Below are 15,676 nucleotides of genomic sequence, written 5' to 3'. Positions count from 1 at the left end.
AAAATACTGCTTTACATAAATAAAATAAAAATCAATGGGACCCCCAGCCTTTCCACAAGAACTTCAAATTTGCCAGGAAGTCAGTCTTGCTATTAGAAGGAAGTAGAGAAAATAAGCTTTACCAAAAAAAATCTCATTTTGCATTTTTCCAGGAGAGATTATCAACAAAAATATTGGAAGAGTTAAGCTCACTGTGCATGATGGTTATACATCCCCTGTCCTTGCATCTGTCCATCCACCCCATGTACTGAATAAGGCAAGATGCCTAAGAGTGGAGAGGAGACAAAATAAAATGGAGTTTTGGAACATGCAAGGAAAGGCTCTGACATTGTCAGAACCAGTAAAGGCAAAATTAAGGTGTTTATTGGGTATTGAAAGTCTTTCTGCTTTAAAATTTTGTGTATTGTGTAGTGTATACTACCTGAATGTCTCCTGTTCTGCCAGTATGTAACAATCATAACTGTCACCTAATTATCTGTAGGCAGTGAGACAATCTATTCCCAGCATTATCCACACCAAGGAAGCCCGCAAAGGGCCCAGATATCTGCTAGCACCTGAAGGACCACACTGAGGTCTGTGCTCGCTTGTTGAAACAATCTGTGTTTCGAGAGGGTTTATTACTGCGTAAGAGCTGTGCAGAGCTAGGTCAGGTCCAGCTGTGCTGCCAGGCTAAAAACTGCTCCCACAATGTAGAGCATAAAGAGGGAAACACACACACCTGTGTTGTTTGTTGAGTTAGTTGGGTCTGGGATGGCTGGCATTAAGCCAGAGCTGACAAGCTCAGTCAGGCAGGAGCTGAGTCCTGCCGAGTTATCTGCATCTCTGCATCGCCTTCCCCAGCAATCCTGACCAAGGCAGCTTGCTAACTCAGACCATGGGTCCACATCTTTGCAAACTATTTTCCCAACTCAACGTGTAATTTTTTAGTTCAGAACATGGATGTAGGAAGCTCAGTGCAGAAGTATCTGACAGATTCAGCCTTAATCCGGCCTGGCCAACATGTTCCATTTCCATTATCTAGGATAACTCAATCTCATAGTATATTGGATAAGAGGGAAGACTATAGTGACATGAACATAATTGCTTGTTCAGTGCTACAACTTGAAGGAGAGAACTAGAGCAGCAATAGGTTAATTTATGAACTTATGATCCGGCAGTGGAAAGTACTTCTTGTGTCATTGATTCAAGCCTCCTTCTACTTCAGAAACCACTTTATCTCATCCTGTTCATAAATTTATCTTAAAATTGGTTAGATTTCTAGTCCATACTACAGCCCCAGGAAAGTAATTTCAGAATAGCATTGATTTGATTATTTGAATTATTATGATTTCCAGATTAAGTTCCTGGCTGGTTTATGCACGATAGTTCCTGTGCCAACATTGTTCTTTAACTTAGACAGCCCTTCCGCTTCCATGATGTTTATTCTCCTGATGTATTCGTAGTCAGCAATTAAAAGGACAAAGCAAACAACTTTTTATCTACAGTCGTATTTCTCCAAAGATATATTATACGGAACCTGATATGAAGAATTGCCAGGACAAGTTGATGCTTTGGCATCCGGTTAAGAAAATATTCTCATAGTCAAGCTGAGACAAATAAGTGAAATATGTGGGCTGGCAAATACCTGTTATTTCCAAACTCATGCATATTATCCATCCTACTCATTGTTACCCTGCTCCAAACATCCATATTTCAGAGCTCCTGAAGGTTGGAAAGTGCTGCCAGAGGAGAGGATCCTGCAGAAGGCCCTGGAGCTCTTTCCTTCATGGGAGGCAGAGATGGCCTCCCATGAGATGCCATGGGATGCATTCAAGGCAGAGCCAAGGATCCTTTAGCATATGAAAAGGGTGCAGCTATGGCATTTGGTGTAAGAACATGTATAATCTTGTCAACTGAAGCTGCTGCTGACGTTGTCCTGTCTTTTCTTTTTTTTCTTTTTTTCCTTTTTTTTTTCTTCTTGTGAAGCAGAGTGCGTAGAAGTCGTGGGACACCTGAACCGGACAGGCTTAACTGAACCAACTAGGAAATTCAGCATTGACTTGTTTCCATTCATTTCAGTGGGTTTTAGGTCAGGCTCCAAAATTATCTGACGTGCCAGAATGACAACGGTTCTTGGCTTGTTGCCTAGAGGAAGCGCTTTTTTTTGGAAGTACTGGTTAACTGTCTTCAAGAGAGAAAATCCTTCAGCCTCCTCCCCAGAAACTACTGCCTTCATATTCTTGAAACATTTCATTTTACGGTTCTAATCTCTCATGGAACCTACAGTAAATCAAACAGCTGTTTGGGGGGGTTTATGTCTTCCCTACCCTCAGAGCTCGACCCAATAAGTCAGTGAGCACAGAGCTCCTTCCTTTCAAGTTGATGGCAAGTAGATTAAGAGAAGGTCGCATTATGTAGATTTTCATTAACTTTTGGGATTAAAATAAACAACTCGGGTAAACCTTTAATAAGCAGGGCAAAGAATCCCGAGATAAAAGCCACCTGGTGGTCAAGCTGTTCTATCCTTTCAAAAAATCTTTGTGAGCTTACAAGCTTTGAAAGAGTTTAAATTAAAGCCAGGGAAGAAAGAAGCCTCTATCTTGAAACTGCTGCAGTAAGATCTTTTAGCCATCTGATTTATGTTAAAATAGAGTTTCCAGGAGTGTCCAATTTGGTTCAAAGACCAAAGATCTGAAAGTGCAAATCTTGGAGTTTTCTCAATGTGTGTCTAACCTTTTCTTGCAGGAGTGAAATAAAATTTGACTCCTTTATTCAATGATGCTATTTACAGTAACTAATTGCATATGCTGGAAAAATGTGTTGATACAGGGATTTTGTTTTGTTCTTACAACAACGTTCAGTTCTATAGGAACTTTTTGCGATCTTGGCACACACACAAGCAGAATGTATGGACTGTTCACAACAAGATCTGTAAATGGTCTCCGATTCCTACTTTTGTTTAAACTGGCATCAGCAAAAGTACATTATAGTCTGCTTTACAAGCTAAATGATATTTATTGCTTTTAAAAATATGGCCTTGCTATGTAAAAATATAATAAACTATCTTAGCTCATATTATGTACAGAAGCTTGAATAGTCTTTGCCACTGACACAGAATGTCAGAAATTAGAAACAGATGGTAATTACTAGGAACGAAGATGAGGTTTCAGAAGAGAATGGATGCAGTGCATTCCAGAGCACATAGAGTATTTTTTCCACAAAGATTAATGACCATTATAGAGGCATTGTGTTTAGTGAACCTACATATCACTGACTGGCTTACCTAGAAAGTGAAGCAATCAGTTTTTACAGTCTGGCATAATTTAGAAGTTTAGGAGAGGGTCAATGTGACTGAGAGGAACTGAGAGGTTTATAGTAAATACTTTCTTTCCACATTTTATTTTGCAATGTAGTGGCTCTTGCCATTATCCACTTCCTTGTTTTCTTTTGTGTCTATTAATCATTCAGGTATAAGACCTACTTTTTGCCTATTGTGCTCGACACAAACAAAATAATATATTATTTTATCACATTATCGGAAACCATAAATTACGCACTTGCAAATAAGACTTCTGTTAATCATAAGGAAGAATTGGCAGCTGTGTGGTTCCAACTGTTTGGCAAATGACCAACAATTAAATATTGTATTTGATATTTTGATTTAAAAAACGCAATTTCTTTAAAAACATATAATAGTATCTATTTATGTGTATAGTTTTATAGATGGGTACAATTGCAGGATATAGGGGAAAAAAAAGACTATTATACTAAAGAAAGTAGCAATGTAGTTTAATAACCAATTTCAGAAAACCCGCTTCCAATTGAACTGTTATTGCTCTATTCAACTCATACGATAAGAGGGGATAATTTACCAGTAAAATGTTCTATGAAGCAATTGGATCAGTCTTTTATAACAGTATCTCATAGCAAGTGGATGTGCTAAGAACTGAGATACTCAAACCATTTGAAGCAAGCAATTTCAGCTTCAAATTTTAAATTTTTCAAACCTTTTATAATTAGGTAAAGGATGTTCTCTAGCGTCTAAATTTAAAATAACAAATTTCATAGATGGTATTGTTCTAAAGCACTTTGAGCTTGAAGTCTGCAGTTGGAAATGGAAAGAACAACAGGCGGTGTTAGTCACATCTCTACTCTACACTAATTCAATGACCTGGCAATATTGGCTAAAATGGTCCATCAAATAGTTTGCTCTGAGGCACTCAACTGTAATTCACTGTCTTGTGTGGCAGATCTCCAGATGCCAATTATTTAAGATGTGCCACTGTAAACCATTTGTTTTACTTCTGTGGAACCACACAGTAAAAAGAGGAAGGCTACATGAATAAATAGTTCTTTCTCTGGAGACAGATCTATTGCCATCATTCCTGGCACCAGCCACGCTGATAACCACAACCGGTAAACATCTGAAAAACCATGTCAACTTCTGCTCCATCAATAACAAATTAAAAAGCTTTCAAGGTAGGAAAAGACACCGGTGCCAACAGGAAACCAGCTATCCTAGTCATACTTGTGAGAAGACACAGGGACCTCTAGAGACAAAAATAAGCAAACCAAAAAAAAACCCAAACCAAAAATACTGAACCAGTCTATTGATAACTATATTTCTTGAAAAATCTCCTTTTGGGTTGAAAATCAGTTGGTACAGGCTACTCTTTATTCTCATCTATTCCTGCTCGAGCAGTATTTAAAATCAAGGTAGTGTATAATGAAATTTCCTTTGATAACCCAATCCTCTAGCTTAGGAGCTTAAAGATAAGCCCGTTGTTAAAGGTTATTTTGCTGGAGTAGAGTCAGAGGGCTCAGCACCCCGTTGCCAGTATCCCTCAGGAGTCACAGATCCACTTCCTTCCACACCAGCAGAGATTGTCATCCAAACGAAAGCTGTGCAGTTTTGGCCTGTTGAGCTGTTGGCCATTGCTTTCTCTTGGCTCCCTGTCATCAAAATCCCCTCTGTCCTGTCGCAGAGAGACCGAGAGAGTTTCTCAGTGTGCAGAGGTGGGGAGGACAGCCAATGCATTTACGTTAAGTGAAGGAGAACATACTCTGGACATTCTGCACTCACTGTATTACTAAGAGCTGAAAGACTGTATTTTCAACAACAAAACACGAAATCAAGTGATTTTCTTTGAGATTAGACATTGTTATGTGTTGAGATTACACAGCCTAATGAGGAATGCTTTAAGGAGCCACCTACCAAATTTAATTCTGTAGATAAGACTTTTCTGCCAGGGTAGGTGATTGGTTTACTTCTGCTTCTTTCCAACACTTTAAAACCCAACATTTCTTTAAAATAGAACTTCATTCAGGAATAACGCTAATGGTCATTCAGAGATAAAACAGGAAAAAAGAAATGCCCTTCAAGAATAAGTGTGCTTATGTACATACTAATACCTATAGCTGTGTGTATGTGAAATATGAGGGGTGGGTGGCTGGGTGGATATATATGTGCGTGCCTGCATGTGTGTGTGTGTATACAGACACATACTAACACATTGTTTAGAAATAGAAAAAATTACAGCGTAAGGAAAAACGTTAGTTCTCACCTCTATTTCCTTCCAAATAAGATATAAAATATCTCCTGAATTTGCATAATTTTATATTTACATCTTTAATTAGTCACCAAAGTATAACTTTGAATTGCTGTTTAAAGTCACTCGGACATATTTCTATTTTGCAGCTATCTTTGACAGTACAGTTTGTGGAGGATCAGTAGATTATGCCTGAATCTGCTAAGTAGGGGCAAAAATTGACTTAAAACTCTGTTGTAGGAATTGTTTGCAAGTATGTTTCATTATATATTTACAGTATACTTACTTATTTGCTGATTAATGTAAAAATAACTTGCAGGATTAGCCGCAAATCTGAACAAGTATATGAACATATTCAGGATCACGGATTGCATATTTATAAATACCAAAGGTTATATTATGCTTCCCATTTTATTATGTGGCCCCCGCTGCATTTTTCATTCAAATCCATCATACGTTCAATAACAGTTCTTCATCAAATGAAGATTCTTTTGTTCATTTAAATATTAGATATTCTCTGCATAAAGTGCCATCTTGTGGTGCTTTCAAGCAGAAATAAACTTCTACAGAACTTCTCACAAGTTTTACAGTGTTCAGCAAAAGCAGTCTCAAATGTACAGAATTCAATCACTTCAGTTTATACAGATGCTTTACATACATACATACTTTAGACATTTCTCAGCCAAAAAGTGGGGTTTTTTAAATAAAATAAAGACTTTTCTTTGGTTTTCTTCGGAGATTTCAGATGTCTGCAAGACTTTAGTTCCCTTGCTTATATTGCTTTCTTAGTTTACTGAGAGGTCATCTAGCTTGACAGGGAAATTTCTACTACTGCACTTTCACAGGAACAAAAAAGAAATGCCTCTTGGCCTCTGTAAAGACATCTCACATCATTTAGCTATGTTCCGAAAAATTCATTCCTGGAAGACTTTCTCCAAAGCGCATATACACTCTTGATATTTTGAAAAACTTTTGAAGACAGTCTGTAATAAAGAAGATAATAAATAATCCTATTCTATCCTGAATATTGAAATGGAAGAGCAGGGTTCTTTGTTCACATTGATAGGATCTTACTCCAATGTGTCTAAGAGCAGAGTGTCCATAATTACTCTCTATTTTACTTGAGCTGAAACTATGTTGTTGCATCCAAAGACAGCCCAGGGTTAGGGGGTTCAGGAATTCATAGCTGGATCTAGATCTTCCACTTAGCCATTTCCAAAACCCCAAGTCTGAATTCCTTAATACTTTAAGGGGATTCCAAGCTTGAGCCAAGTTTCTTGGTCAAATTTGTGCACGCAGGTAAAGGCCAGGACTGAATGTAAAAGCTGTCTACTGTTAAAACACTCTGACAGGGCACTATCTTACCCAGCAAAACATCTTACCGCAGTAAGTAGCGGAGTCCTCTGCCGGAGAGGCTTGCTGTCATCCCCAGGCCTCCTTTTTCACTTTCCTGCCTAGCTTCCAGACTGCTGCTTCTCCTCTGCTCCTGGGAGTTAAGCCTTCTCCTGCTCCCTGCCAAAACTCTGTGAGAAACAGCAAGCAGACAAAAAAGGAAAGCAGGGGAAGCCAATATATCTGTAATTAAAAGTTGAAAGAAAAAAAAAATCAAGCTATTCTCGTATGTTTTTTGACCTGAGTGTGTTGCTGGTGGTGCTGAGGCTACCACAGCCTCCTTCTAGCAGCAATTTTGTTTCAGTGTACCCAAAGGATTCCACGGTTGTACGATGACGCTGATACAAGAGCTGTTCTCTTTAGTGTGTAAATAGGCCTGGCAGAATATTCAGGCTTGGACCGTTTTGCCTGGGGATGTACAGGAGCCAGACTGATGTAACAGCTCAACGAAGTGGGCTGGTAGCCAGCTTGGCACAGGAGGTGCTGCTTCACTAGAGATGCTGGGGCACGCTCGAATGGAAAAATGGTCTGAGGGGCACCTGTCACGCTCTGCTTTGATATGTGCTGTGATAACATTTGCAGCCCTCACAGGGAAGAATTATCTGGGTGAAGAAAAACAGATCTTGGGTAATGCAGGTGCAGTGCATTTCTGCCTTGGAAAAGAGACAGTTTGCTCTTGGCTGCCAGAATGATTATTTTTTGGATATTTCAATAGTTTTGGGTTTCAGAGTACTGAAGTAATCTAGTTCATGTGATGTGATTTACACAATTGGATTGCCAACACATATGGGCATAAGCCAGCCTGAAAAGGAAGAGATGGAAGATGTCACACCTAATTAAAATGTGTTTTCAAGTGCATTTACAACTTTCATTTTACACTGGAAGGTTATGATACTATCAACTCTCCTGCTGAGTTGGTCAACTTTGACACTTTCGATACTTTTGTAACAAATTAAAATTTTTACAGAAATGCTAATCTGTGGTGTATTTTCTACTTTCACAGCTCTGGTTTCAGAGGAGAGCTAAATGATCTTGTTCATGCCCTGATCTTCCAGATTCTCTCTAAAAGGTTTGTCAGTACCTGTTATAGCAAGATATGACTCTGGAGAATCTCAGGTGCTCCCACTGATCCTGTAAACAGGTATGTTTCTGACCCCTGTTTGTCCGTGAACTGGCTATGTTATCCCACAGATTCTGCCTGGAAGTAAGAACAAGCAACAGGCTGGTTTTCACTCATTACTTTTCCGTAACCGTGGTATGCAGATGACTGTCAGCAGCGGGCAGCGTTCCCCTCAAGAGAAAAGCAGAATAAAAAAACAAGGTATGAAGCTGCTGTCAAAGGAAGAAATGCTCCTGCAAAAGTTTGAGGGAGACGAGAGCCCTCTGTAGCTCTGCAAATGCAGGGGAACTCGTAGTGGGGGAGAGGGCTTGCCTAGAGCACGACCTAAACCCTCAGCAGAAGCAGATAAGGAAAGAATGGGTCCTTGTGAGGGCTGAGCGAAATTTAAGGCTACATTCTGACTAGTGAAGAGTGGCATGGTAAGGGAGACTGCCACAGCCGGGTTACCACCACAATCAATAAACCCTTCTCATTCCACTCCCCACATGGTTTTGCCCCACACAAGAGATGCTGACCAGGATCAGTCCCTGTCCCATGCTGTCGGTATTCCCCAGCTCCACTGAGGGCAAAGGGTATTGCAGATTCTTGCCCTATCTCAAACTAGAGATTTATTTTGAAGTACTTACAAAAAACCCAAACTACTCTCCTGTTCCACCCCTTCTCTTATACAGTGTATTGTCATATATTCATCTAACTTAGCTATTGGGCTCCTGTGGCATTTATATTCAAGAGAACGACAGGGGATTCAGGCTGCCTCCAGGATATCAGATCCGGGTCCTTACCTGTGGAGAGGAGTAGTCTCACAGATAAGTTAAAACTCATCACAGACAGCCTGGGCAGGGCTCTGAGACCTCAGCTCAGCAAGAACTGTAGCCACATGCTTATCTTTATGCATGTGAGTATCAAGACAAGGATCAACACATAGGTGTTAGAAATAAAGCCAGAACTTAAACATTTTGTCAGATCATTTCCTAAGTTCTCCTTACTGCAAAAACAGTCTAATAAAAAGTCCTTTAATCTCAAAGGGGCCAAACAGTAAAACAGAAGGGGAAAAAAGTATCTGTTAATTTAGAACTGGCCTTGTTTCATAACTCAGAAGCGGTAGGCAGGCTTAGCAAGGCATAGCCTCAATGATTGTTTTATTTACAGTTTGACCCATGGGATTATGGGGACAGCTTTAACAAGCTGGTAACTTTCCTAACCAATATGCACCAGAATTTCAGCACATCCCAGATGGCCAAATTAAAAGAACCACAGTCATGAAATCAGCCCTTTCATTAATTTGTTGAAATAAGCAGTAAAGCCAAATACACTAAGCAAGCCAGTCTCCTAAGTGATATGCATGGAAGTTCATGCAGAACAAAAATTCATTCTCTCTGCCCTAGAATCACTCCATTAATACTGTTAGAGGTTCTTCTGGGAGATTCAAAATAAATGACTTTTTAGTCTGAAGCTGTGGGTGTCTATGTTAAAAGCCTTAACTTCATTAGGAATTTCCTTTTATATCTATTCTAGAAGTCAAGTTAGCTTGGAAAAATATCTGTTATTGCCAGGTTTAAAGCCTCCAAAAATTATTAGGCTTTACATTGGACTCTTCTGGATTCAAATATCATATATTATATGATATATATAATGGATAACTTTCCCCTTTATTATTCTATGCTTCTAAGTTATTTGTTAAACACTGATCATATTCTAGAGGTGGTGTATGGCAAAAAAGAAGACTGAGGACAGTCCTGCAGTCAGACTCATTATTCTTTTATTTGTAAGGTAAAATGCATGTTGTCTGCATCTATACTGCTGGTCCTAAGAACATTCCTGGTACCAAAAAAGAAAAAAATCTAGAATCTAACCTAAACACTGTCTGTGAGACCTGATCACCAACTCTAGTAGAAAAACAAACCATGGTGTGCTCGTTGTTTGGAAGTGAGGCCGGTGCTCGCAACTCCAAATCACGTTTTTGGGCATATTTATTTATTTCACTTTATTAAGCTCTTCTTTTTTGGTTAACAAATTCCTGGTTCTTCTAGCATAACTTATTAACATGTCAGACATATTTGGCCTTCATTTATTTAATCAGAACATCAGCAGCTGATACAATTTGGGTTACTGGGTTTCTCCCATAATTTAGCAGTGGTAAGCAGAAATTCATGTCTAACTGTGTTGTCTCTCCCAGTCAAGATTTTATCCTTTTGATTCCCTTTTCCAACACTAAGTCTAAGTGCACCTAATTTCTTGCAAGTAAGTACCTACACACGTATTTTAAAATCATTATCAATTTATATTACCTATTTGATTTGGTGAAATTCTAGTTCATCTCATACAGCAGCTGTTCACAATTTCCAAAATTATTAGTAAACCTCTGGATGGCCTATATGTCACGTTCCACCTGCCTTTGAGTGACACTGTTCATTCTTTTGTGTTGTATTAAGAAGTTACCCTACAAGTGTATGTAAAAGTAATATATCATAGCACATAAGAAGACTAGCAACTGCATTTTAAACTTTGATTCAACTTCAAACTGCAAAATAAAGTGGAAAGACTTGAAGCATGAGAGGACTAGTTAGATTTAGTATTCCTTATGCAAAAGGCACTTTAGCCTTTGAGTGTTTATGGGTATGTGGCAGTCAGAAGGATTGTCACCTGTACACAAAGAAATACATAGAGAATATATAGAGAAAGCAAGTTGCTAAAATGTTATTATCTTGACCCTGCTCATTCATTTCATTCTTCTGTGGAAGTGTTCCCTCGAGGAGCAGGGAAATAGCCAGGTATGCTCACACACATAAACATGATATTGAAACAGCAGCAAGAGCCCGGCCTCCCCAGAGCATCCTTTGAAGTTCAGAGTTAATGCCATCACTGGCAGGCATGTCAAAGCATTTCAGGGACCTCTTAACAGACAGCATTCTTCTTCTTCATGACTTTTCTTACTGATACTCCTGCAGTATGCAGTCTACCACATAAATGTGCAAGACTGATGTCCTTTTAATTCTGAATATTTTGCCCTTTCTCAGCTACAGAAGGCTCTTGTTATTATCATCTGAATGTTTTTTAATAAGCTTCCCTTATCTTCTGCCACAGCAAGAGTATTCAGTAACTGCATTATGCCCACTTCCAATAAAGTGACGTAGTGCATGAGGCCTAATGGACAGAAATATATAATGATGTGAGGTTAAAGATGATACTGAAACATGCTAGTAAAAAGAGGATTTTGAAATGTGTGCTAGTAATTATGATCAGAAGGAAATTCCAAGTATGGGTAACTCTTACGTTATTTGAAATGCTTTGAAAATAATACGTTCCCTGCCACCTCTCTGTAGCCTGCCCGGATTTTGCTTTCGTTTTTGTGCCTACAGAGTGGAGCAGCATCCATGCCTGAAGCTGTAAACACGAGATATCCAAGATACGGTTTGGCAGTCTGTGTATTAATATCTCATCTTGACTATATGCTGGTTCTTCACTGACCTGACAGTTAACCACATACTAAGCTGTAGTGGAAGTCCTAAAAATTTGTCATGACCATATTCATTAAAGAAAGAGTTGCATTATGTCCACGTCTAGAATTAAAATTTTTATGAGGTTTAATGTGTTTACTTTAATGTGTTTCTAGTTGGTAGCTACAGATTTTTCAGCATTTCTGTTTATCTTTCAATCTATGTGTTTCTAGCCGTAGATGTTTTCTTCAGGTATGAATGCATTTCCTTCTGCTACAAGCTGGAATCTTTTTAGATATACAATTAGGCAGATTTTTTGTAGATATCAGAAGAATCTGAAACTATACACTCAACATTTATGTAAAGAGAATACAGTTCTTAGCAGAAGTAAATGCACTCATGGGTACCAAAAGCAGCTTAAAGCTATCGGTAAAATATATTAACTTTTTTTTACTCCAGACAAATTTTATTTTTAATATGTTTTTCAAAACTCATATCTGAATGCCCCTATTAACTGACAACCAGCTTTAGCTGGTTCCTTTTAAGTGTTCTTCTGAAGATTCAATGTCAAGGATACTTTCTATCAAAAAGTTGTAGAAATTTGAAATGGAAAAGGTCATGTAGTTTATCCTCCTCCCAAAGTTAAACTGTTTCCTACACCAAATTTCTTAGTACTTTATTGACTTTCCTTTTAAAATATCACTTCCTCTGGTGACTGAATGCTGAAAATAATGTAAAAGTCTCTAATCACTGCCTTTGTGATGCATTTATGAAGTATTTTAACAGAAAATTACCTCTGTTACTTGAGAAAGTTTTAATTTTTCTTTTGATTAGTTCCACTCGTAGGGATATTAGGGCTGAGCATAGCATACGTTCTTATGGATGTGGCATGTGGAGGGTGGCAAGGATACATCCAGATCCTAAAATATGTTTTCTACATGGTTTGCTGGGAGCAAGGAGAGAAGGTCTCAGCACATTCTCCCCTAGACACGAGGCTTGTGAATACAGTTCATGAAAGCCGCCTAAATGAAGAGATTCTGTCTTAGCAAGGCAACTGGCAAGAGGAAGATGAACACCTATCCCAACTTGAAAAAGTCTCCGAGGTGTACGATAAGAAGACTCAGAAGCATGAGATCTGAGGAAAAGGCAGTTTTCTTTTTGCAAGGAACTTCAGATTGGAGGAAGTTTGCCATGGAAGGCCAACATGGGACCATACTAGGTCGCAGAGCTTCTGGACCAGCTAAAAGAAGACATCCAGTATCTGTTCTGCTACTGGAACTCCAAGGAGAGGATCACCTAACCAGGTTACTCAACATAGCCTGTGGTCAAACACAAAATTAGCTGATTGTCAGTAAGCATGTAGACTGTTGTATTATAATATTATTTTGAATGTCTTGTCAATTTCTTAGTACACCTTTCTGTTTTAAGGAGGTTGCCAGTGGAATATCACTTCTCACAAACCCCTCAAAGATAGACACTCAGGTAACACAGCATAGTGCTAACTGGTTGCCACAAATGGGCAATTGTATCAAACTTTGCTCCGAGAGCGGAAAGTTGTGAAATTCCTACCCAGTGTGAGTAGGGGCAGAAGATCCAGCTTCTTAGAGAGACCTGGAAGGAGACAGAGGGGCAATCTGTAGAAATGCCCCTTTTTGTCATCCCTATGGTAACAGTTGGCCTTGAACACTTCACATAGTCAAAAGTATTGGGTAGGCATAATGGCTATGCCAATAGCAGCAAAGAAAAGGTGCTTGGGATTGTTCTTTTGGTATTGAGGCCAACTGGCATTGAACAGTCCATGTCCAAAACCGCCTGTGAGAAATTACTGAGCCAGACACAAACAGCCTGTGGGAAATGATCCTTGGTCTAGCCTAGCTCCTCAGGCTCACCAGGAGCTGTCTGAAGGTGTGCTAGCTAGCATAGGCCAAAAATGTGCCATGGATTTTTCTAACAACTTAACCGTATAGTCAATCCAATTTGAGTGACTGGGAATTTTTTCTGGTCCTGTTTATTCAACTGTATATGTAAAACTTCCACAGTTCTATTACAACAGATTTCAGTGATCTAAACAATTACAAACAGTCATACTACTACTTCAACAGTTCAGCATAGCATTTTTGTAATAGAGATATGTGGTCTTAAGCACCGTGATTATAACTTTTATTTAAATTGGAAATTCTTTTAAAAAATGTTTAGAACCTTTAGAATATGACGCATGCAATCAACATGTCATGAGATTCCATTTTAGAGTACTCTCTGCAAAAGCAAGTCATCTGGTCAAAAATCTTGCACTATACGTTTTAGAAAAATCTGCATTCCTTCACTAAATGGGCAGAATTTCTTTCAGTCCTCTTTTATTTCTATTTTGCATTTAACATTTTGTTTCTCTGCTTCATGATGCACAGAGAAAGTTCTGACATTCTACATCTGTTAATTCAATTCTCTCATTCTCCGTTCCTGTTTTCAGTATTGTTTTTGCTCGTTTTGTGAGGCTGAGGCCAGAGGTTGGGCATGCATAAGTGAAATGTACAAAAATGTATTCTGGCCACCAAGCTAGTTTTGAGCAAAAAGATATGTGAACGTATTTTGCGACTGCTAGGTCAGCAGTTTCCACATAAAGCTAATGCTATCCATAGCCCAATAAAAGACCTTGTTAACAATTTTGGAAGGGCTTATTACACTGTGTTGTGTGCTATATTAACTCTTCTACATTTGCAAAGCAATTATATTTGCCTGAAAAAGTGAGAAGCAAAATATAAATACTTCAATGAGAATTTTAATAATTTAACTACAATTTTTTTAATTTTAGAAATCAGTTGCATCAGACTTATAATTATGAGTTCTTCTGTACTTACGACACATTTGCTGACAAAGATATACCCTTTTCAGGGGCAAGCGACCAGACAACAAAAGATACAGCAAATAAAAAACTAAACCCAGTGGCATTACATTCAGACTTTTGTAAGCTTCATTCTTGCATAGCCGTTCTCATCAACCTTAAGTTATGTAACCGGCTTTGATCATTCAGTAACCTGCATCCAATCTCTCCGAACAACAGTAACAGAGTAAATCTTTTGTGATTGCTATAGTTTGGGTTAAGGGTGAATGCGATAGTCACTTAAATGAGTATAATGGCATCAAAGTGCTCTTTTACTGACCTGTATGTTTTCAAGAGATGCAAGAGAAAAAAAAAAGTACGGACAGAAAATATAAAGGAAGAGTGAGATGAATACTTAAAAAAGTGGCCATAAGAAAAACTAAGGGAGAAATATTTTGGATCAAGTGCTGAACAGAATAAAAATAGGAGTGTGAGCAAAAATGCTGTCGCCTGTTGTCTGATTCTTGCTGCATTTAGAGAAATTAAATTTCGTGACTTCTTTGTAAAATATACAGCATTGCATAAAAGAAATAGAGGACCCCTGAAATGTCTCCTTACTGCGAAAACATATCTGAATCTGTTGTTTCAGCCAAAAACTCAGAAATGTTGCTGCTTCATCTTTTGACCTACTCATCCTACACACTGCTTTGAAAAATATTAGATAATAAAATAAGAAAAAAGAGAGGAAATGGCCATCTCAACAGAACACTAATGGCATTAGCTGTATCATGGACACCTGTTCTTACTTCAGGATTTTTTTTACACGTTCTCTCCAGAAATTCAGACCAAAGTACGCTAAAGAGGCTCCGAAAAGAGGATGTCTCTGTCCCATAAGCCTCCCCCAAAACAGTGAAGGAAGGGAAGTTTCAGAACCTATGACAGAAACGAACCTTTGAAAAATATAGACTTCTGTCGGGAGAGATATCCGAGGGTCACAGCTTCTTGTATCAAATTACTACTTCCCTCCAGCTGTCAAAGTGATTTATTTTTATAGTTTAATGACTTATCATTAAACTGCAATACTTTTATTCTTTATTTTATCTTTAGCTCTTCATATTTTGAATAGGAAAGTGAAGAAATTAAATAATTTAGGGAAATGAAATAAAGAGCAACACATTCCTACACTTGCAGAATCACCCAGGAAGACTGCTGAAGAGCTTGGCAATGCTACAACCTAAAAACATGCTCAAATAGAATCAGGAAATATTTTTCTTCCAAAATTCAACCAGAAAAAACAAACACCGCAGAAACCTTCTAGAGAGCTGCCTAAGATGCAGCAGCCCATCCCAGTAGCAACAGCAAAGAGTCCCACTGGAGAGGA

The 15,676-nt window shown here is 38.5% G+C and overlaps 1 long non-coding RNA gene across 2 annotated transcripts in view; it reads right to left on the bottom strand.

Moving 5' to 3' along the window:
* Positions 1 to 15,676, bottom strand: part of LOC104153289 (uncharacterized) — a 46,132-nt gene that overhangs the window by 20,173 nt on the left and 10,283 nt on the right. Inside the window, exons 3-4 of one of the 2 annotated variants that reach the window (XR_696211.2) lie at positions 8,002 to 8,118; positions 6,911 to 7,051 (exon numbers count right to left, since the gene is read on the bottom strand). This is a non-coding gene — a long non-coding RNA (uncharacterized lncRNA). The remainder of the gene's footprint in view (positions 1 to 6,910; positions 7,052 to 8,001; positions 8,119 to 15,676) is intronic. The other variant, XR_696212.2, reaches the window with a different exon arrangement.

The sequence above is a fragment of the Struthio camelus genome, chromosome 3, assembly GCF_040807025.1.
Source record: "Struthio camelus isolate bStrCam1 chromosome 3, bStrCam1.hap1, whole genome shotgun sequence".
NCBI lineage: Eukaryota > Metazoa > Chordata > Aves > Struthioniformes > Struthionidae > Struthio > Struthio camelus.
This window is presented reverse-complemented; position numbering and strand designations above follow the sequence as displayed.